The sequence below is a fragment of the Lynx canadensis genome, chromosome B2 (assembly GCF_007474595.2).
Source record: "Lynx canadensis isolate LIC74 chromosome B2, mLynCan4.pri.v2, whole genome shotgun sequence".
In the NCBI taxonomy this organism is placed as follows: domain Eukaryota; kingdom Metazoa; phylum Chordata; class Mammalia; order Carnivora; family Felidae; genus Lynx; species Lynx canadensis.
In genome coordinates, this window is record NC_044307.1 from 88,973,970 (window position 1) to 88,999,786 (window position 25,817).

Consider the following 25,817-nt stretch of genomic DNA (forward strand, 5'->3'; position numbering starts at 1 on the left):
AGTGGCGTTAACTCTCGCTCTTTTAGAAAGATCAGTGCCAGTACCATCTTACATGCTGTGGACAACGTTGGTCACAAAAATCACATCTTTTGGGAGAGCAGTAGATAAAAACAATTTAATTTATGGACTTGACTTTTCCAGAAAATACACATTTTTTCTTTTGCTTCTTGCCTTTGGCCTTCTTTGACAGTTCCATCTGCTTTTCTTTATCACCTTTGTGGGCTTGCTCCCTGATGGACCTTAAGTTGCAAGGCTCAAAGAGCAGAAACAGTTTATCAAAACAGCTTGTGTATCTTATAAAGTAGAAGTGACGCAGGGTGGCATGGTTAATATTTGGACATCAAGCAGCTTGTAATATCTAAGGCAATGATATACCTCCCTTCCTCTTGCTTCACTTTAATGAGCACTTGGCTACTTACAGCCCAGGAAAAGAAGAGAGATAGAAGGTGATTTTGCTTTGTAAAAATAAATGAATGGATTTTAAAAGCCTATGCTGCAAGCAACAATGAGCAGGGGAGATGATAATTGTGCTAAACATAACCAGCCAGATCTCTTGAACACTAGGTTACATTCAGGAATTCCTTCCTTATTCTCTCCCAAGTGTCAACACTGTTACGATGCCAAGGAGAGCAGAACTCAAGTAATGGAAAATTTTTCCTCTTTCAACAGAAGACAGTTTCGGGAAGCATTTCTTTTTTTCTGCCCATCGAGAAGCTTTCTGAAACAGTGTTTTAACATCTACCATCATACTGAAACTAGTATTTGTGAACCTTACTTCACTTGTAATACCTAAATGCGAAGCTTTAGAGGCACCTGGGTGGCTCGGTCGTTTAACTGTCAGACTCTTGATTTTGGCTCAGGTCATAATCTCACAGTTCATGGGATCAAGCCATGCATCAGGCTCATGCTGTCAGTGCGGGGCCTACTTGAGGTTCTCTCCATCCCTCTCTCTCTGCCCCTCCCCTGCTCATGTTCTCACTCTCTCAAAGAATAAAGAAATAAACATTTAAAAAATAAATAAATACAAAGTTTTAGCTTTAGCATCAGAAACTCTCAAATATCAGTCCAAGGTATGATGCCAGGAAGTTACCCTGAAATCACCTGGAGAGTGTGTTAAAAATCCAGACCTGTAGACCCCACGTTGCAGGAATGGGGCCTGCGAGTTTGCACTTGTTGTCATCTACAGCATGACCAAGATTTGTTCTACTGAATTATAGTCCCTAAGATGTTCTATGAAAGGAACATTCTGTCTTAGAGATTCACGATCCATGCGATCACATCAAAGTCCTTAAAGATATTTAACCTGGCATAACCAAGTATTTCCAAACTTACTGGACCTTCAGAACATTTTTTAACAGAGTATTCCATGGAGCACACTTTGAGAAAAGGGAGTTTAGAGGAGTGCTGAGATGGACCTTCCATAATAGAAATTAAGCAAAACAAAACTTCCTTTGCTTTCGCAAATTTTTTTCTCATATACTCTTGTAATATTTCCTGTAAGCTCAATATTTGTTCTCTCTTTCTAATTGCTCAGTATCTGTTGTCAACCTATATGTGTGTTCTAATAGTATTTAAAAATTAGAAATTACCTTAAAATTATGTGTGCCTGAGATGCCCAGCTTTTTCCATGGAACATATGTATTATTCATTACTTCAAAGGTATAGTTCTAAGAATTTATAAAAGTCTAATAAAAACATTCTGCTATAGAGTAAATGGTCACTGGAACAACTTTCCATATCCTGGTTTGTATTATAATTAGTTATGGTCATGAATTTTCTTTCACCAGACTCCAAACTACTCGAGGGAAATGACGATATCATGCTCTCGTTGCCATGTTCAAAAACCTTTGTTGAATTGTGTTGATTTCTGAAACCAGGTTTCTCCTGATTTGTGATAGCAACATACAGGTGCTGTCCAATGTTCTGATTCACTAATTCACTGACTTTGTCAGGTTTCTCTATCTTGTTTTGTTTTTTAAAGATAATTGACATTTCATCTTCAGTTTGTATTTTTGAAGCATCAATAACCAACATTAGCTCATCATCCAGTTCTGCACCAAAATCCAGTTTGGCATATTTTTTATAAGCTCCTTGAGGACAGGACTTATATATCTTTTTCGTAACCCTGCAGTGCTCTTTTGTATGGAAGCATTCAAGAAGTAGTTGTGGAGTGGATATAAATAACCAAAAGGAAAATATGCTGAGCAACCTGTGACCATTATGACTTCCTCAATACAATGTTTTTCTAAAAATCAAAATCCCAGACTTGATGTTTATGGCAATGTATGTGCCAACCTGGGGCTGCTGTATGCACTAAATGGATTTCCCCTGTTTGTTTTTTCTGTCCCCTTGCTCTTATTCCTGCTCATACCCAAAACTCTGAATATTCAGTTTATGCAGTTAAAAGTTAAATTTCAAAGGTAATGAATTTCAAAGTGGGTGTTTTATTAAGTGCAGCAATAAACAAGTGAGAGTCACATTACACTGTGACAAAAGTTCTTCAGCTTCTATGGGCCCTTGTGTTCCCAGATGAAGAGCCAAATGGAAATGTTTAATAAAACATGTGTGAGACTACACAATAGAACAGTCCTTACATTTTACATCAAGCTGCATCAGGGTCACGGGAGGTGTTTTATTAGCACAGTCAACAATAATATCGTGATTTTTATTAGGAGGAAAAAGATAGTGAGAGACTACTAATTATTTTTCAGCCTGAGGGGCATTTTTTCTTGAAATGACTGTTAATTTGATCATTGTCGTGCAGTTCACAGATTTACATGAACTTATTTCACTGTGACACATGGTTAAGAACCAGACTAAGATTGTTGCTTTATTAATGGTTTTCAGTAAATGTATTCAAAAGTGCTAACTGTGTGGGTGTATGGATGATATTGATAGCACTTGGAAGGTTGAATCCTTTTGGAAGTAGCTAGCCTGAAGCCCTTTTCACATGATATTTTCTTTGTTCATGCAGTGAGATGTTAAGCCTACAAGAATGAAATAAAATCCCAGGGAAATAAGAATGGTGTTGTCTCAGATATTACCAAAGTGGCTTTTTTGCAAATGTTTCCTTTCTTGTTTTCCCCTTCCCGCGAATAGGGCAAGCTTTAAAGATATGAAAAAGCCAGTGATTTCTCAAAACCCTTGCTTTGGCATAATCAACAAAATACTGCACCATGTTTTTGTTGTTAAATGTTACAGAATAGACATAATCCACTAACACTTGAACTAAGAATTCTTGCAGAGTATACTTCTAAAGCTAATTTATTAAGATTTTCTTTTTGATCTGTGTGCATTATGCTAAACTGAAAACAAGAATCTTAAGCTAGTAGTGACCAGGTTCATTTTTCTTTTCTCTTTTTTTTTTTTACAAACATCATTAATGTGGCAAAAAGTTTTATAAAAATCTTCTCCTGCCCTGATACCGAAAGAGATTCCACATAAGACATATTTTTAATGATGGAAGTAGTCTTCAAAAAGGGCAAAAGTTTAATATGTATAGAAGGAGAGAACCTGTGATTCATTCTGCAGAGTTTTCTATTTAATTTAAAATTGACTTGTTCTAAATAATTTAATGCATTTGGAAAAAAATCCTGAATTGGACTCAGAAAATTGGCAGTTTTCTTGACATAAGAATCTTATTAATTTGAGAAAAAAAATCCATTCCTTAAGGTAACAAATTTTTAAAGTGATATTACAAATATAAAAGTGACTCGTAAATTATAAAGCAAATCAGGATTTTAAGTTATTGTCGTTATTAAATGAACAGTTAATATGTTGGCCACGAAAACCACTCTCACTATCTTTATACTATGTATTGTTAAATAATAAAAAATTATAGAAAATTGGCAGATATAATCCACACAACAGAGTGATCTTATAAGAGATATAATGAGTAGATACCAATTAAAAAATTAATGTTTATTCCATGACAGATGAATATAATTCATATTTTAAGGACATCCTCATTATGAAAACTGCTTGATATAGCAGCTCTTAACTCTTACAAATGGGAAATGAATATGATAAAAAGTGGACTGAAACTTGAATTTAATTTTGCGACAAGTGAAGGAAAAATATAGTATACTATTCAAATATCGCCATTGGTCAAAAATAATTAAAAAGTATTATGAGGAAATAATCTCAGTTATATTTTCATCTTTGTTTAAAGGGGAATTTTTTTTGCCCCAAATGCAGTGTATATGTTTGAATTGATGAGCAAATTTTCCTTTGAATTTTTTTTTACCCTTTGGGGAAGTTACCTATACGAAAGACAATTTTCCATGTTTTTATCACCGATCATTAACGAGTCCTCTTTTAAAAGCATATTAAAGCGCCATTTTGTGACATGGAAAACTTCCAAGAATTCCAAAATTCCAGGAATTCAGAAGCACAATTACAGACTTTCAGGGCCTGCAGAGACCTTGAAAATCATTGATTCCATTTGTCAGATTCTCAGCAGGATGTGGGAAATTTTGCTTATTTATTTATTGTACTTTCCCACAACTCCCTTTCAAAACTCTCGTAGCTTCATATTGTAGCAATAGCCTGTGGTCAAGGAGGCAATGATCTGTTTATACTTAAGTGATGTCAGTCTCCTGGAAAAGGGTGACTCCAAAATTCTGAGTCTTTCTGAGCCCCTATGTACAATAGTGGGCCACATCTGGCCATGGATAATTCCAGATATAATTGATACTCTTATCCAGAAAGAATTTTGATCGGGAATATCTTGAAATCACTTCAGTTATTTTTGAGAAATCTCACAATAAATTAGATGTGTATTAAGTTTAAGGGTCATTTAAAGGTCTCACCAAAGATGTTTCAATAAAGAAAAGTCTATTTGTGCACACCGATTAGGCTAACAAGCAGTCCTAATTATATGGTGTCTCTTGCGCTACATTAGTGTAAAAGAGAACTTTAACTTACCCATTGCTGATGCTGACAAATGCTTTATTAGTCAGGGCCATTTGTCACCAGAAGGCTGACTATTACAAAAAGAAAAAAAAATATTGGCAAGTCTCTGAATCACACTATAAATTAAGAAAAAAATCAAAACCAGAACCAAACCCTTCTTTAAGATAAAAACCCATCACATTATAGTTTGCATTTCTTCTACAGTGTTTTGTAAATCTTTATCATGTAGTCCATATATACAATTTAGAAACAAGTTTGGGTGCTTTGAAAACTTACTTTGTCTTTTTATATACAGAGGAAAGAATTTAAAAGTTTATCTTAAGAATTAAAGAAGCTAATACTACCTAAAACATATGTGTAGTTTTGATCCCCACTTTATTATAACAACCATTCATGACTAAAACCTACAAATATTATTGCTCTTCTTCTAAAACAACTTTCATTTCCTTATGACACTTGCCAGAACTAAGAGATGATATGCATCAAGTTGCAGGGTGATTTTATCTTAAATATGTAGTCGAACAACAAGAGATGGTTGATACTAATAAGAATAATAACAATAATTTACAAAGCTTTTGCTTTATACTAGGTCCGGTGCTCAGTAATTTACATGCATTGTTATATTGCATTATACATACAATATAATGAAGACTAGGAAGATGTTTCTTAAAATATGAAAATTGCATTCAATGTGATGGTGGTTAATATTTTGACTGGCACATTTTTTCTTAGGAACACATGCAAACTTAGGCAACATATATTCAGGAAGGTTCTGCTGAAGATTCAGTTGGCCATTAATGCTGTCTTCCTCTTCAAGTATTTCCTGCACTTGGATAAGAAGCAGTGAGACAGCTTATATAAATTGCTAGAGGAGGAAAGCTGACAGGCAATGAAGACAGGAACATGAGTCTCAACTCTGCTCCAGAATAGTAGATAGAAAAGAGAAATGCTGGAGGGGATACAATAGCAAAAAGCCAGAAAAAAGCCAGAGTCTTTTTGGTGAAACCATCAGAGCACCAGGCACTACAATAAACTGTATCCTGGGAGCATGTTCTTCCATCGCTATACCTATATTGGAATGTAGATTAAGAAGTACATGATAGCACATTATTTCAGCTATGCTGAGAGTCAGTCTCTCTGCATTTCTTTAAGTTACATCTCTGTAAGGCTCTATCAGTGGTTGGTGGCCATATGCCTGCTCCTATGTATGGAAAGCAACAACTACGAAAGGTAGACTCATTCAAATGTGTTATAGCAGCAATGCAATATGAGCAGCATTGCCCTAGGTATGAAATATGTTGTGAAATGGTAACTGACTTTTATCAGTCTGGAATAAATGAAGGGCATACTTCCATCATTTTATATAATGGCCCAATATCTGGCAAGTTCCTATTATGTTAAAACTATACAAATAACAGCTTGAGTTTCTTTTAAAAACTGATGTAGAGGGGCGGCTCAGTCGGTTAAGTGTGTCTGACTTCGGCTCAGGTCACGATCTCACTGCTTGTGAGTTCAAGCCCTGTCTTCGGGCTCAGTGCTAACAGCTCACAGCTGGGAGCCTGGAGCCTGCTTCAGGTTCTGTCTTCATCTCTCTGCTCGTCTGCAACTCAAGCTGTCTCTCTCAAAGATCAAATAAATATAAAAAAATAAAATAAAATAAGGAGGGGTGCCTGGCTGGCTCAGTTGGTTAAGCATTCAACTTCATTTCAGGTCATGATCTCATGGTTTGTGAGTTAGAGCCCTGCATCAGGCTGTATGCTGACAGCTCAGAGCCTGGAGCCTGCTTCGGATTCTATGTCTCCCTCTGTCTCTCTCTGCCACTCCCCTGCTTGTGCTCTGTCTCTCTCAACAATAAACATTAAAAACACTTGTTTAAATAAAATAAGGTGCGCATGGGTGGCTCAGTCGGTTAAGCTTTCAACTTCCTTTCAGATAATGAACTTGCAGGTCATGAGTTTGAGCTACATGTTGGGCTGTGTGCTGACAGCTCAGAGCCTGGAACCTGCTTTGGATTCTGTGTCTCCCTCTCCCTCTGTTCCTCCCCTGCTCGCTCTCTCTCTCTCTCTCTCTCAAAAATAAATAGATTTAAAAAATTAAAAATAAATAAAAACTGATGTAGGTTCTAGGTACCATTCACATCTTTATAAATATCTTGGCAAAACATTAAAAACTTGTGTGGGACTCAGGGCTATTTTTCGCAGGTTTTCTAGCATTCATAGCTTCTATTCAATAAAATGCCAAATGTGCCTCAATTAGCATGACAACCAAAAATTGCCTCCATAACTTTCCATTGTCAGTCTTGGTTTGACAATGAGACTTCTGACCTTTACAACCTAAGTACTCTGGTCTGTTTGAAAGGATGACCACTGGTTCTCTTCACAAAAACAGGAATTTTCTCTTCCATATGCATTAAGATAGTTTCCTTTAGTGGTCTTATTTGCCTTTCATCCAACTTTGCCCAAAAAGTTGATAGCTTTTTAATGTAAAAGCTCAGAAACAGAGTTTATGATAAATTCATTGGCTGATACGGTATTTGGTCTTAAAAAATATAATCATTGCAAGGCTCTCTTCCTACACACATCCACTTACCACTTACTTTCTGCTGCATAAAGAATTATTTTTTATGGGGCGCCTGGGTGGCGCAGTCGGTTAAGCGTCCGACTTCAGCCAGGTCACGATCTCGCGGTCCGTGAGTTCGAGCCCCGCGTCGGGCTCTGGGCTGATGGCTCAGAGCCTGGAGCCTGTTTCCGATTCTGTGTCTCCCTCTCTCTCTGCCCCTCCCCCGTTCATGCTCTGTCTCTCTCTGTCCCAAAAATAAATAAACGTTGAAAAAAAAAATTAAAAAAAAAAAAGAATTATTTTTTACAAATAAATTGATGACAAAGCAAAGAAGGCAACTTTAGTTGAAACACTCCATGAAAAGTCTATTTTCAAATGTCTCTAGGAAGGCTAAATGCAAGACTGTCACACAATTTCCTCTGAGCATTAAGATGCTCTGTGATACACATTTCTTCCTCTGTTTGGTTTGCTAGTTTTTTCTGAGGACTTGTCATTACAACCTCAGTGGAAACTTCTAGTATCAGCTTAGTAGGGCTTCCTTATTCCTGGATATCTCATCAGTCAATATCTTGAATGGTCCTTGAGTAAGTATTCCTATTAAATTCCTTGAAATAATCCTATCTTCCGGAAGTTTCTACTCTAATACGTTTCTATTAGAAGCATTCTATGAAATTTTGTTCATTTAACAAACACTTATTAAATGGGCTAGATGAGCCTTGAACTCAGGTAGGCACTTCTTAAATCCTTTTCTTGATGGACCAAATAATAAAATATAATTTCAAGTTGATTATTACAATAGCATTACTAAAAAATGATACTTTAATTCATAGCTATTATAATATTTATTTCTGTTCATCTTATAATAGGAATGATAAAATACTATATGATAATATAATAGAGAGGGCAGGCAGGGTGGATTCAAAATTTCCAGGATGCTGAGAACAGATAGTCTAAATACACTTATATGAGGCCTACAATAAATATATTTTAAATAATTTATTTCCTGGTCACAAAAAAACTCGAGTGAAAAAGCAAAATTGACATCTTGCCCTGCCTGCATTATGACTCAGCATATCATAGCTCAGTCAGAATGAAAACGAAGTACATAGACAATCAAAAACAAACACCTTTGCATTATGGGATAAAGTAAAACAAACAAAACAAGAACCTCTGTCTAGTACCATTCCTCCAAATCGATAGACTTTAGTCCTCTCCCCAAAGTGGCCAACTTGCCAGCAAACAAAATTAATCCTGACTCTGCAGCACCTGACACCTACAGATAGGTGAAGACCCTTGAAAATAAGATAATCATTTGAGAAACCAACTGTTTTTCTTCCACCTTGGTAACCTTCTGTTTGGGTGTTTGTTTCCCTTTGCACAGCTGCTTCCAACTGTGCTCAAGAAGCCAGTTTTTCAGAAGACTTCCTTATACACGTATTACTTTTGCAAGTAAATGTACTTTTTTAAAGTGGTTTTTCTCTGGATTTTCCTTTGACACTCACCTTGTGACACATATGCAAAGAAAGCATTAACTTATAAATAATGATTACAAATTTTGTGTACCCTTACTATGAATTCTACACTCCTTAAGGAGAACCAAGCACTTAAACCTATTTTCTAAAGTGGATTTCAGTTTAACTCTATTGAAATGTGTAATAAATTGTTCCTTTCCATATATTTAGGCGGCTTCAGAAAATTATGTTAAATTCGGTAATTTCATCATTTGCTTATTTATTCAATAAATGCCAAATATCTACTATGTGCCAGCCCCTATTTAAATCTCTGAAGATGAAGGAATGAACAAAACAGACACAGTCCCTGTCCCCATGGGGCTCACATTCTAACAAGCTATTAATATATCATAAATTACATGTAATATTTGGGATAATTGATTGTATATAGTGCAAACATGGCTAAGCAATTGGGCCTTCAGATTTCATTCAGAAATTATTATCCTACTATTTTTATGTATTTTTGGAGAAGTTTTATATCATTAATATTTACTGACTGTTAAAGGCAAACTGCAGTAGAGGTTCTATGACTCAGAGAACACTTAGTGTATCTTTTTGAATGTGATGGCTGTTAAGATGGCTGATACTTATTTTTAAATCTTCACATTTTGAGAGATTAAAAAATAGAATAGTCTAGTGCTAAAAGTCATTAACAAATTAACAAAATTTCTTAAAAAACTTTAGAGTATCTCCATTCATGCCACTAAAACAAATGTTAATGTAGCTGTTGTAAGTATCTAGGACACAACTTCCTCACTGAATGATTTTGGCTCAATATTTATACAAAAAACATTGCAAACCTCATTTCTGTTTTGGGGGATAAGAAAGAAAATTAATACAATGATAGTCACAATTTCCATCATGAGCCTTGTGAACGTTGTGAGGTGGACAAACTTAAAGAATAGCAGCAGCCTTCGGAGAGACATGTTTCTTGAAAAACTATGGGATGTGTGGGTGGCTCAGTCGGTTTAGCTCAGATCATGATCCCAGGGTTCGTGGGTTCGAGCCTCGTGTAGGGCTCTGTGCTGACAGCTCGGAGCCTGAAGCCTGCTTTGGATTCTGTGTCTCCCTCTGTCTCTACCTGTACCCTGTTTTCTCTCTCTCTCTCTCTCTCTCTCTCTCTCTCTCTCTCTCTCTCTCTTTCTCTCTCTCTCTCTCTCTCTCTTTCTCTCTCTCTCTCTCTCTCTCTCTCAAAAATAAATACACATAAAAAAAAACTTAAAAGAAAAACTCTGTGATTATTACTGGCCTTCCTAAATGTTATTAACACAGTAACAAAGCTTATTTAACCATTCCCTGCTGCACGTTCACAAGATTATCTATCGCACAGAGCATACATGTGACCATGTAAAGATTCTCTTTGCTCTTCAGCTGACTAGAACCTCCAGTTCACATCATTTCTTTTGCAGTTAGGGAACTTGGGGTGCCATCTACAGGGTCATTAAAACACTGTTCTGTACGTAAATTATCTTAATGGCTTTTGTCATTTGTTTCTGATTCTTCTTTGCTGTTCCAATAGGGAATCCAATGAGGGTGGCTCTGTTATTCTGATGGAATGCTCAGTGAGATCAGAGCCAAGTTGTTGAAGATGCCTGTAGAGTCTGGGGGAGTTTGAGATATCCTGCAGGGTTTGTGAGGAGGGTGCTGGAGCTTAGAGATTGTTGTGGATTTCATCCTGGATGGTTTGCTGAGTGCTTTGGGATGCCTGAGGTGAAAATTACAGCAATTTTAAAAGTCTGACACACTCTCCAGCTGGTAGCACTAAAAACATGACTCGTTGCGTCCTCTTCTTTCCTTGTTTCCTTCTTTGAATGAAGATGGCACAAAAGCTCTGTATGAACTATTACCCATTATGTGAATTTCTATGAATTAAATTAATTTATTATTCAAAAATTCACTTAGTTTTTTCTTTCTCTGTGAGCAACTTATACCATGGAGCAAATCCACAATATTTGTCAAGTTATTAGAGCCCTGGGTTTTTAATTACTAGTTGGAACCCCAGCCCTTTTGGTAAAATGCAGACTGCATACTGAAAGGAAAATAAGAAAAAAAGAAATAACAGATTATGCAGTATATGAAGAGGATGTCAGTGACCCATCCTCATCTAAGACAATATTTAATGCAATGATAGCTGCTGTGGAACCCATATCCCTTATATTCCTTTTTTTTTTTTTGAGGGGAGGAGGAGGGTTTTGATGTTATCAACCAGTACAATAAATTACAACCTCAGATGACACATTGTCTTTAACAAAATTAAAGTAATGAAAAATTCAAAGTTGCATGCATAAATAATAGAATGTTTTTATGTACAAGCCAAAACTTTATCCTGTAGTAAAACTTTAAGTGTGTTTCTCCTTAGAAAATGAAATTATATGCCTAAAAAGAGATGATATTACTCCTATTTGTGTAACTTCTATCACATTATAGAATTAGATTTGTCAGAACTTACTGTCAATAATTTGAAAGTGTTCTTTCAATATACATGAAATTTGAATTTACTATTTTATAGAAAATAAATAAATCATATTTTTCCTTTCCTAGAATTTTAGAATCTATGAAAAACTCAAAGCAAGTGTGAAGCACCAATTTCAAAATGAGTCAAATTTGAGGGCACACTAAGCTATTCCTACAGACAGTTTTGTGCAACCCTCAAAATATTACACCTCTAGGTAGATGTGAATTACCACTGTGATTTGAATATTAGAGTCTACATGTTAGTTTGAATGCTGACATGTTCAGGACTTGTTATTTTTCTCCATTCTTATGATTCTTCAACAATATAATAAGATAAATAGTAAATGCTTTATTGATGAATCTAAGCATAACTAGTAAAGGTTCTATGATTTTTAAATTAATAAAAGAAGACATTTCATATCAAATATCTTTAGTTGTAAGTTACAAAGAAGTTGAATAAGTTTAATTCAGCTGTGAAAAATCATATAGTTCTATTCTAGTTCTGAAAATGTCATATTTCTTATATGCATGGATATGTCAAAGAAGTTTAATGAATGAATATCTTTACTTATAATAAATAAATGTTCTTACTTCTTTCTACAATGACTGTGGTTCTGCATCTTTTAACTCTAATTCTGCTCTTTGGTTTCCCCAGAAGTCTGCTATCCATCAGCTCTTCCTTTCTACATCTCTTTTCTGCATATTAATACTATGAGGAATCTTAAGCAGTCCTCAGCAATCACATCATAAATCTAAGAATGAAGTCTAAACCTAATTGTTCCCATGTTGTCAAATAAGAGTGACCAGGAAGGAGGTGGATGACTAAAACGGCCACTTGTGAGTATACATTCAGCTCTTGACACAGTTGAAAACCGTAATTCATAAAATATCAGTACAAAGAACAAAATACAACTTTGCAATTATTTGCAAAGAAGTTACCACTTAAAATGAGCACCAATACCTGTGACATTTGGGCTGTCTAGACAAAGGTTGTTTACCCAAACTTAATCCATGAAAGGTATGTCTCACACTGTTAGCTAAATCCTACTAAAAATATTCATATGGAGTCCAACTTGCCCTGGTGCCTAACTCCCTGGCATAAATTAAGATTCAGAGAAAGTTTCTTAACTCTTTCACGTCAAGAGAGCCGTATTCGTAACGAGCATTTCAAGTAATCCTTGGATTAATCCAAAATGCAAACATCTGCATGTGAAGGTTTATTTATCACTGTAAGTTTTCATCTATATTAAAGACATGAAATGTAACATTTGAAAAGAGAGCCACAAAAACTGGGCATTTACTAAAACAAAGCAGAATAAGATTGTGTGTATGTGCAGGAGGCAGTTTGGGTAGAATGGAAAGTGTGTGAGGGTTATCCTTCAGAAAAGTGTGTGAGGGATTATAGATGAATCACTCGGTGATCACAGCAAAATAGTAACAGTAAGTACTATTCCTGCAAGGAGGAAGCAGGACTTGACATCTACCCTGAGAGGTTATTATGTCTTCCAACTACTTAGACTGACTTCCTTTATGAAATTTTAAAATTGGACTCAATTTGCGATTTTTCGTCTTCTTGTCTTTTTAATATTTTTACGTTTTTGCCTCAAGTTCCACAGACCAGTCCCTGTCTCTTACTTTATAGTCACTGTACCTTATATCTTAAGTCATTCTTTTATTTCTGAGAATGCAAACTAAAACAGATGGAGTCTGAAACTCTTCAACCAGAGTTGGAAAGGCTGCTGAATTGTCAATGAATTTAGTACCAGAGGTATTCAGCACTTAAAATCACACCATTTGACAAAAACGTGATGAGTGTAGAAAAACCTGGGCTCGGGAATCTACATAATCTAATCGTTACTTCATTGTCACTTTGACTTTCTTGCTACTCAAGTCATTGGATTTATCTAAAATATTTTAAAACTGCATTTCCCCTCCCTCACCCTGAACTTCTGGGATTAGCTCTTCAAATCAGAATGTGAACTGGTGTCGTCTGTTCCTCATCTACCCGGACTCAACCAGAAATAACCAATTCTTGAAAAATATTTGGGTAGAGTGATTGTAATCATTATTGGTTTGGTTTTTGTTAACCTTTATTTTTTGTTTAAGGAAGATTAAGTCAATCCACCTGGAGTTTAATACTGTATGTTACTATAGTAACTTTATAGCCTGTTTGGCTGTGACAAAGGGGCTTCATCTCGTCCATTTCATGCTCCTGTGTCGACCTACTCCCTCCCAGTGTTTTATTATATCTGTCTTTAAGGGTATCTGCGGGAGCCACAGCTGCTGTGCTTTTGTCACAGAAAGCAGCTTTCACTGTGTGAAATGCTCAGCTCTAAGAGGTCTTACAGGCTGATAGCATTATTGAATTTCAAAGCAAAGACAAACAACATTAAATTGTTTAAAGCTAATATTCATGTTTTCCTGCATACAGTGAATTTTCCAGAAACAGTATATACTCTGTCTTTCTAGAAAAAAGTATATGATTGCTATCTCATGGAATTATGAATGAAGGTATAGGGAGTAATCTTAAAGTAATATAACTTGAAAAAACAAACCCGAAATATATTCGGGTCAGAAAAGATACCAATTTTATATACAGTCTTTTAAGTGGGGAGATTTTTCTTCTAATCGAGTAATTTGCTTGATTTTTAAAAAATTTTAGAGATATCTAAATGTTGTTTAGTGAGTGATTTCTGAATATGCTCTTATAATCTACATACTGATGCTGATTCACTCCTGCAAAACTTTGCGTATTTATGTTGCATATTTATATTCTTAAACCAAATTTGCTCTTGATCTCTTTTGAGGAATTGTGTTAGATAGACCCTGTTATTCCCAAAGATAAAACAGCAGTGTTTGTAAGGGCAGAACTGAATATAGTTTCAGTGCACTCAGAAATTATTCATATGAATGTACTGAGAAGATACTTTTGATAAGAGTTCTGTCTTGCAATTTCATCTCAGTTTAGCCAAATCATCCGCCCCAACTTGCAACTTCAAAATACTCCTCTTCCCAAAGTGGACCAGTATTTATTTGCCTCTGTTCCATAGAAGGCAACTTTGGTGAGATTCTTTTTCAGAATATCTATGCAGTGATTTTCCAGTTGTGTTAATTGTTGTGTTGGAAAAGTGGTGAAAGCTCAGTGTGATCCTGTTAACTTGCTAAGCATCTGGTCAGCAGGGTAGTTCAGTTCCAGCAAGGCTCTCGACACCTCTGCCAAGGGTTATTGATACCTCACACACCCCAGCTGAGGCAGATTGTTTTAGCTGGGCTTCACATCCATGGCTAGCCTGTAGTTAGGAAAAAAAAAAAAAAAAAAAAAAAAAAACAACAACAAACAAGTGATTGACAGCCCACACCTCCTGGGCCCTTCTTACTACCAGACACAACATCTGCTATGCCCTGTGGAGCAGTGAACCAACACACAGGAGAGAGAGAGAACTGTTTCTAGTATTGTCAGGGTGGATTTTGTTTAACCCTTTGTAGTTACTCTCTGGAGACAAGTGTGAGATGGCTTTTATTTGGGGGTGAGGATGGAAGTAAATGTAGATTTGTGGGGAGATTAGAATGGCTTGCTGTAAAAGGAAGTTTACTTAATAAAATACCACAAAAAGCAACAAAAAAAGGAAGTCTACTGTAAATGCCTAGACATAACCTCATTGTGGTGCTTTTTAGTGTCCAGTGAAAGATCTGTCATATTCTCTCCCATTGCTCTTAAAGAACCAGGAAAACTGACTTGTGAAGAATGGTGAATTAGGGACAAGTGGTTTTGATTTCGATTTTCATTCACACATTATCCTCAAGCATGTAAGATTTTCATTCCATATAGATTTGTAAAAATTATTCTCAAAACTTCAAAAGAGATGAGGAAGCCAGTGTATTTCTTAAGTAGGCAGAGAAGTCACAATGTGTCCATGCCAATGTTTTTATAAGACAAAAGTACTGTGCATCTAACATTCTGTGACTTCTGAAGTTACAATCCTGAAATATGCGAGACATATATCATTTTAGAAAACTTATTTTTTTTGTTATTGCCAACTCAACTACCCTGCTGATAGCATACAAAATCCTGTATTTGATAATAAATATGGTTCATTAAAAATGCATCAAGGAGATTTTGTAGACTGCCAGCAATGTATAGGAACATTTAAAGGTTTCCCAAAGCAATTTCCAAGTTAGAATTGTTTTGACATTTTTGAAGGGCTCATCTTTGTGTCTGGATATTTTAAGATATCTTCTGAAACAATTTTTCACACCTTGGGCACATTAGTAAAAGAGGTAGAGAATAGGGGATAACAGTGAGGTAAAATCATCTAATTGCTTTGTATATGTGTTCTTTTGATACTGACAGGAATAAAATTAGGACCCAAAGCTTCTACATTAAAACAATATAGCAATGGATCTAAGAGTAATTTAACATATTTCACTTGGGCCAGTATTTGTCAAACTAGCTGTCCATCATAATGCTGTACATCAGGGCTCATACTTAATAGCCATAATATTTCTGTTTACAGCACTTTAAGGACAAGCTATGCTACAGTAGAACTAGTAGCGTTTTTATTACGTCTTTAGTACAGCAATGTAATTGGCAATATTATTATTGCTACCTTACCTCTTGTCAGCATCATACTACTCCCACATAATTCACCCAATGTCATGAAAACAAAGAAATTCTTACTTGAGTTGTATTCTATTATCATACTGTTACCTTCATAGTTATATTAGTGAATGAATGTGTGCATATTTGGTATTTAAGATGCATTTGTTTTATTTTTTATTTTTTGAGAGAGAGAGAGAGAGTGCATGGGAGAGGGGCAGGAGGGGAGGGAGAGAGAGTATCTCAAGCAGGCTGCACACTCAGTGAGGATCTTGATGAGGGGCTCAATCTCATGACTATGAGATCATGACCTGAGCTGAAATCCAGAGTCTGACACTTAACCCACTGAGCCACCCAGGCACCCACAGATTATTTTTCTAATAATCAAAATATAAAAAAACCTACATGCAGACAATTTAAGAAATATTTTTTTTCCTTTTTTCCACTGCTTGAAATTTACTTACATACCATATTTGTGTGTGTGTTTACTAGTTAACTCTGTTTCATTGATTTATTTATCTGTTACTATTCCAAGCTACATAATTCTCATTATTATTGCTTTACATTATGTCTAAATGTGTGCTTAGAAAATATTTTAGTTTTGTCCTTTTTCATCATTTTTTCCCTGGGCTATTTGTGCACACATATTATCCATAAATATACAAAAAAGAAAAAAGAAAAAGGAAAAGAAACTTAGGTGTAATAGTTTGGTTTCTTATATGTGATTCAATCATACAGTCTCTGAGAATAGGGAGAATTTAGCTCACTCACAGCCATCATGTTAGCCACTCATTACTCATGTCTATCATTTTACTTTGTGTGTTTTATCTATCATGCATGATCTATGTTTCCTGATTTTCTACTAGATTCACTGAATTTCATTTGGTTCCTATTTTGATAGCTCTATGTTCTATTTCTATTCTTTGAGTTGTTAATGCTTAGTTTTCAAAACATAAATTTAAACATGTGTTTTTTTCTTAAAAGGTCAAGAGCTTATTATTTTTTTCTTCCCCTTTGCCTTTCCTTGCCTCTCTGACCCCTCACCCTGCCCTAAATCATTTGTGCCCCTTATCTTGAATTTTATTTTCAGATTAGTATTAAAAACATTTCTTCCTTCTTTTCTTTGCCTCCTCTGCTGCCTCCTCCTTCATTTCTCTTCTCCCTTTTTTGTCTTCTTCCAATTATACTTAGTAGATTTTAACAAGCATTTTACTTAATTTTATGCCCATCATTCCTTCTACTTCTTGTACCCATATGAATTCATTTTTTTCTTTTGGAGGAATATATCCTTGAGTGTTTGCTTTTATTCACTCAGAGAGGTTCTTATTTTACTCTTGAGAGTAGATTTCTTTAAACATTTCCCCTCCTACATACTATTATATTCTCCTTCAGAAGCTACTAGTAGAGCAAATGTTTTCCTCTATTCTGCTTAATATTTTCTTTTGTTAATGTCCTTTCGTTATATTTTGACATAATTTTTTACCTTGATCATTTAGCTCACTAATTTGCTTTTTACCAATGTGCAATTATTAACCTATTTTTTAAATGTGTAATTCTATTTTTCATATTAAAAACTTCAGCTTTCACTTATAATGAATTTTGAAGTTCTTTTCTGACTATTAATACTGTTTCTTTGGAAAACAATTCATTTGAATTCTTCATATTTTTTTCTCTTAGGTCAGTTACCCTGGGAGTTTGTTTATTTTTTGGCAGTATTTCATTGGTATCTGATTTTCCTGTGCAGTGGTGTATTAGTTTTCTATGGCTGCTATAACAACCACAAATTGATGGCTTAAAACAATATAAATATATTGTCTTATAGTTCTATAATTCTGAAGCCTAAAATGGGTCTCATTAGGCTAAAATCAAGGTATTGTGAGAGCTGCCTTGCTTTTGAAGGCTTAAAAAACAATTTGCTTGCTTGCTGTTTCCAGTTTCTAGAGCTTACCTGCTTTCTTTGGCTCTTGGCCCCCTTCCTCTTTCCATCTTCAAACAATAACACTGGACTAAGTCCTTTTTCACCTGCCATCTCTCTGGTTCTCTCTTCTCCTTTCCTCTTCTTAACAATTTTTAAGAGCAAATCTGTATAATCTGGAATAATTTCTTTATTTTATTTTAAGCTCTACTGAAATTCTATCTGCTACTTCAGTTCTCATTTGCCATGTAATCTAGCATATTAACAGGCTCTGAGAATTAGGATGTGGGCATCTTTGGGGTAAGAGGCATCTTTTATTCTGATTATTACAAATGGACTATAGAACATATTCAGGTAAGGTCAGCAGCCTATTGGAGTGGCTTTAGCTAATTAGAGTAACCTTGGTTGGCCATGTGAATTCTCATCTGTCTACTCTTTTGCAAAATTTCTCAGTATTACGTCAATACAAAGTGTCTGGTTTTTTTTTTTTTTAGAAAAATGTGTATCTATTTAATTTTCTTTCATGTTCTGAGTTTGACATGGAAGTAGTAAATTGTAACAGGTACTCAAGTGTAACAATTAGAAAAATAAAAAGCAGAATGCATATGTGTAAACCACTAAATTAGGAAAAAATAAACTGTTTTTTTAGAAAATATTAGGCAAAAAGGAAACAACAAGAAAGAATAAGAAAAAAAAAAGGTACTAAATGAGACACAATCTGAAAACCAAACGTACGAGTAATAAAAATATGTCAAGGTTCAAATTATTGATATTTTCAAATTGAGTCAAAAATGTAAAAGAAAACCATTTCTTTTAGTAACATTAAAATAAAATCACCTAAAAAAATGTAAGACAGCTATGTTGAGATAAAAGAATTTAAAATGTTGCATAGATACAAAAAAAAAGCAAAAAATCATAATAAAAGCAAAAATTTACTCATTAAAAGTAAGTAAAAATGCTAAAAATAAAAAGATTATTTTTAATGAGTAAGTTTATATGATTTTATTCAGTAGAATTTCAGATTTTATTTATGGTCTAATCAAGTTGGTTAATACTTCATTTTTAATTTAAGAATATATATTCGGTCTGTTCAAATAAAATTTTCTTGTTTTTATAATATCAGACTTTATGTTATTCAGTAAGAGAAAGATACAGAATTTAAAAGATCTGAATGACAAAAACTAGGAATAATAGAGTATAAGATGATTTTAATGTTTAAAAAATAATATATATTTTATACATACAATGGAAAACTAACAAAATTGATATAGGTCACAAATAGAACCTCAAATTCTCCAGAACATAGACAGATCGCATTCTCTGATCATACTCTAGTAAAAAAAAAAAAAAAACAAAAAAAAAAAACAAAAAAAAAAAAACATTAATATAAAATATTTAAACAAAAACCTCTCCTCACATTTATTTTTTAAATTATCTGTTATGAAACTCTTAAGGAAAACAAAAAGTGTAATTAGGTCTTTAAAAAGAACAAAGATAGGAATATTTTTGTCATCACTTATGAAATATTGCCAAAGCTTACTCAAATGACTATCCATAACTGTGAATATTTTATCAAGTAAAAATATGGAAGTGAATAAATTAAGAACTGAGTATTAGAGAACATGTGCAAAACAAACGTAAGTAAAAAGTTTATTAAGGACACCAACAGTATAAAATATAAAATTGGTAAAGCTAAGAACTTACTTTATGCAGGAAAAATAAAATAGGAAAACTTTTAGGTAGTCCAAAACCCAAAATTTAGGACAAGAAAGAGAATAAAATTTTAAAAATTGTGCATAAAATAAAAATTGTAAGTCTATGTGTATACATATTTTCCAAATAACTTGAAAACTTGCTTTAAGAGATTGCTATGTTTAAAATACAAATGACTGGACACCTGGGTGGCTCAGCCTGTTCAGTGTCTGACCTTGATATTGGCTCAGGTCATGATCTCACACTTGTGAGATAAAGCCCTGGTTGGGCTGGACTCCGTGCTAAGTGTGGAGCCTGCTTGGGATTCTTTCTCACCCTCTCTGTCTCTGCCCCTCCTCTACTCATTCATGTGCGTGTGCACACGTGCTCTCTCTCACCCTCTTTCTTTCTCTCACTGTCTCTCAAAATAAATAAACATTTTAAAAACAAAATGGTTATATTCGACGAAATAAAACACAACAATCATGAAGAGAACCGAAAATTTTTTAAATAATTGCCTCTAAAACAATGTACCAAACTCCTTCAATTTTTCAAATATGGGAATTACTATACTTTATTGTTAATACTGTAGAGAAGCATGGAATTAATGACACCAGAATTAATAAAAATTATGCAAAAATGTGAACCTATATTTTTTAATTAATTTTTTAACATTTATTTTTGAGAGACAGAGAGATATAGAGCATGAGCAGGGAAGAGGCAGAGAGAGAAGGAGACACAGAATCTGAAGTAGGTTCCAGGCTCTGAGTGGTCAGCACAGAGCCCGACACGGGGCTCGAACCCACACACCGCGAGATCATGACCTAAGCCAAGTCTGATGCTTAACCAACTGAGCCACACAGGTGGCTATATTTTTATGGAAATAATTGAAAATAATAAATATGACCAGACCCCAAAACTGGTAATGTCCAACTAAATTTATTTCTGAAATGTAGTTTTTCAGAAATGTTCCCAATTAATACAGTATAATAATCTTAATATTTACTGAAAAGATATTTTACGTATTTAATATTCATTCCTGAATATCATAACAATGAAATAAATTAAAAATTAAAAATTAAAAATAACAACAACAACAAATAGAATGTATATTCCCTGGACATAACAAGGAATAATGAGGAATATGAATATTTATTATATCTTTAGATCTACTTTAAGCTACTAGCCAACATCATTTTTAATGGAGAATTATTAAAGTCATTTCAATTAAGTATAGGTAGGAATTTCAAAAGTCCCCACTATTTTTTTTTGTGACAATTTGTTTCACGTCAAGTTTTGTATAGTAATACAAGAAAAAATGATAAACAATTAGGCAGAGAAAAAAGAGAGCAAAAACTGGAAAAAAAATTGTCAGTATTTACATGATTTTGCAAAGCCAAAAGCCATTAACTAATAAACTGTATTAGAAATAGATTGAAAAGACCACCCTGAAAGCATACATATACCAATAGATTTTCTACATCCAAGAAGAAAATTAAATGGGAAAACAAAGGGTTACCTATTAAACAACAATCAGAAACATAAAATATCTGGAAATTAACTTAGCTGTAAATGTGCATCTAAAAAAAAAAACAAAATCTTACCAATAGATATACAAATACTGGCAAAAATGTATATGCTTCCCAGGTTCTCATAGTGGAAGACTAGATAATTGAAAGATATAAATTTACCTGAAATTAGTTTGTACTTAATGCAAATCTAATCATTTTTAAAGGGATGTTTAGAACTTTATTGTGATTGAGATATGAAAAAAAGAATGGTACTAGCCAATAATATGTCAGAAAATAACAGTTATAAAGAGGAATTTATGTGATAAGATATCAAATATATACTGCACAGATATGTTTGTTTAAACAGAAGGAACTGCTGTAAGAATCTACTATCCATGGAAAATAATTAGTCCATACATGAATTAAAATATGATCTCAGTAAGGACTATTCCAGTCATGATGTTTAATACTGGGAGCCACCCTTATTTTTTTTACCATCTAATAAATTATTTAAGTTCCTTGTTTATTGTCTGATTCCATCCATTGAAATGTGAACATCAAGATAAAATTTTTTGTTCATTATTCACTAATAGATTCCGTGAAAATAAACAAAGAAAACTTCATTTAAAATGAAGTCAGGGAGCCCTGAAGGGGGAAGATTGCTGGCACTGGTGCTGACACCCCAAACAGGAGGAAGCTTACATTACATGCACCAGCAGGAAGGTGGAAGAATTTTTCCTTGCCAAGCAACAGCCCAGCCAATGAGAAGCATCCCCAATCTAAACTTTTCAAAATAGCCCTTCTCACAACTTCCTTCTTTCCTCCAAAAAACCAAGCCATTCTCTTCTGTTCTCTGGACTTGCCTATGGTTATCCATAGTCTGCTTGTCCCAAATTGTAATTCTCTGCAATTCCTGCAGAATAAATAAATTTTGCTGGTAAATGACTTTTTTAAAATGTTTATTTATTTATTTTTGAGAGAGCATGAGCACAAGCCAGGGAAGGACAGAGAGAAGAAGACACAGAATCTGAAACAGGCTCCAAGCTCCCAGATTTCAGCACAGAACCTGATGTGGGGCTCGAACCCATGAACCGTGAGATCATGACCTGAGCCAAAGTCAGATGCTTAACCAACTGAGCCACCCAGGTGCCCCATTGTTTTAAGGTCAACAATTTAAACAGTACTTGGAGTATATTAAGTGCCTACAAATATATTTTGAATTGGTTAATTGCTTCAAAATCATTGGGAAATAATAATTCATAAATAGTGGTGGTGCACTTGATTGACTATTTGATTTAAGGAGTTGAGATATGCCAAAAATATAAGTACAGCTACCTTATACCATGGAAAATACTATTCAATGGAAATTTCTATTATTAAAAAGAACTTATTTAGGTAGCTCTGCTTTAGAACATAGTAATCAAGGCCATCACTTGTGAAATTTTACAGTAGTGATAGACCTATAACTCTGATTACTTACATATTTTTCTTATATTTTAAGCTTTTTTGTGGAATTTTCTTACACTTTTTATGATTACACTGCTACCCATTAAAATTTAGATAATGTATTTGGTGGGCAAGAATAATCCAAGGATTTTGACTTTTGGCTATGACAAAGCAACTAGTTCTAGAATTGGCCTCTAATGTAATAGAAGATAAACTGAACAAAAGATGTAATAAAACAATGTTCAGACATTGGATAGCACACAGCACAGGGTGAGGATCTGTGAGAGAAAGAAAATGCACGAGGTGAGATCTACAATTACTCCAGCTTTGTACCTGATCACAGTCTGGGCACCATCTAGACCTACCTATGGAAAGGTAGAGTCAAAACAAAGCGCTTTCGCTGAGCTGCAGAGATGAAGATTGGAGTTTGGTGACACTGAGACTACTAGTGTCTACAGGGCAGGGTTTTGGAAAAAAGCTATGTAGGAATAGAGTTCTAAAAATCTGCATGAGGGTTCCTTCACAACTTTGAATAGAAAGTTGAACTTGAGTAGGATGAGATTCTACAAAGGCTGGCAAAGAACACTTGCTGGAGTGCTGTGAATTGAATGGAACCTGAGATCTCACAGTGACAGGAGGTGTAGTCTTTCTGACTAGCTAGAGTGCAGAAACCTCTATACAAATACAGGGCACTTGGTGAAAACACAGAGAAACCACTCTGTAGAAGAAGGTGTGCTGTAGCCCTAAAGTAAGTGCTACTGTGGTCACAACCTAACAAATCTAAAAGACTCACAAAATTCAAGCTGATCACAAAGCATATCCCCAGTAAATTTAAGTGCGTGCCAGAAGAAAACAACATTTTCTAAAGGAAAACAACAAAATATGGACTTTCAACAACATAGAATCCACAATGTCCAGCAAACAATAAAAATGATTAATAATGCAAAGAAGCAAGACAATGGAACTTCTGAACACCAACAACAAAAAAAACAGTTAATTAGAAATGATTTTGAAATGACCCATACTTTGAAATTAGCAAAAATGAAAAAAGCATTTTAAAAACATGTCAACATAATTTTAATAAGGTCACAGCTAAGACTTTAATTCAAGACCTTAAAATATATATATATATATATATATATATATATATATGGTTATAATAAATAAACAAATGAGTAATCTCATCAGAGAAGTAGAAACTATGAAAAAAAAAAAGAATCAAGTGGAAGTTATTGACATCAAATTATGTGAGTCCACTGAGTGGATTTAACAGCAATTTGAAGATGACAGAAGGAAAGTTTAGTAATTTAAAAGAGGTCAATAGAAATTTTCTAATATGAGGAACAATTGAAAAACAGAAAATTTAAAGAAAGAAAAACAAAATATCTTAATGATCTAAATAACAGTAGCAACAAATACCCTTTTTCAACTTGATTGCCAAATATCTACTGATAGATTCAAAAAGTTCCATCAGCTTCAAGCAGAATAAAGCATAGGCAACATAAAAAAACAAACCAACAAACAAAAACAAAAAAAACCCCACCTGATTAAAAGACATTGAAAATCTTGGAAATAGTCAAACAAAATGACACGTTACATAAAATGAAACAACCATCAAAAGATGGCAGGATTCTCATCAGAAAAACTGGAGAAAAAGATGATGGAACATCTTTCAAAAACATAACTATTAGCTCAAAATTCTAAATGAACTGATGAAATTATTTAAAAACAATGGTTTCAGTAAAGACATTTTCAATTACTAAGAAAATTCATTACCAGCAGACCTGCTCTGTAAGAAACACTAAAGAAAATTCTTCAAGCAAAAGGGAAGTGCCACGAGATGGGACCTCCACAGTAAAGAATCAAGTCCATCAAAAAATAGCAAACATAAGGGAAAATATGCAAAATAATATTTTCCTCTCAAGCTTTAAGAGCAAAATTTTGTTTTAAAAGCAAAATTGTATGTAAAGTAAAACACAGAGTATTGCATCATTGTGGACTTTATAATTATATGTACAGGTTTTATATATGTATATGAGTAATTAGTATATAATTATTATATGCTTATATGAATTATTCATATATCTGAATAATAGCACAAAGTTATCTAGGACTAACAAAACTGTATTGTTCAAATATTCATATATTTTATATGAAATGGTACAATATAAACCCTGAGGAGACCTTGACTTACACATATTATAACCCATATTTATAAGTTTAAGAGCAAAATGCCAAATATTACAGCTGTAAAGTCAGTAAAGGAAATAAAACAGAATAATAAAAATATTTTAAAAAAATAAAAAAGGAGCAAAAAGGACAGGTAGGCATAAAATTAATAATACTGAATTAAAAGGTAGAAGTTATAAAACACTACAGAAAAAGCATGACTCAAATCTATGCTGTCTATGAGAAGTAAACTTTAAAATATAAGGCACAGGTAGACTGAAATAAAAGAACAAAAAAAAGTGTATCACACAAATTATAAGCATAAAAAGCTGAAAAATGGACTATTACTATCAGAGCAAATAGATTTCAAAACAAGGCTTATTATCGAAAGATCAATTTCACAATGATAGAAGAGTCAGTTCATCAAGAAGATGTACTGATGTACTAATTTTATTAGTGATGTGCCTGCTAACAAAGCTTTAAAATACATAAAGTGAAAACTGACAGAACTAAAGGTAGAGAGACAAACCAGTGACATAGTTAAAAATTTAAATATTTCTGTCTAGAAAATTGGACAAAAAATGTCACATAGAAAATGTGAAAAGTACTATCTATCATCTTGCTGTAATTTGTCTTTACAGAATACTCACACTACATATATAATGTATATATATATATATATATATATACTTACATTGCTGTAAGTGCTTATTAACTAGACCTAGTATACATCTAGGTAGATAGACCATATACTGGAACAGAATATACTATCAGACCATAACAAAGTTAAATTAAAAATTAGTCTTGAACAGGAATATTTAGAAATCCTCAAATATTTCGTTATAAAATAAATCACTTCTGGGGTACCTGGGTGGTTCAGTTGGTTGAGCAACTGACTTTAGCTCGGGTCATGGTCTCAGGATTCATGGGCTCAAGCCCTGCATTGGGCTCTGTGCTGACCGCTCAGAGCTTGGAGCCTACTTTGGATTCTTTGTCTCCCTCTCTCTCTGCCCCTCCTCCACTTGCACTCTGTCTCTCTCTCTCTCAAA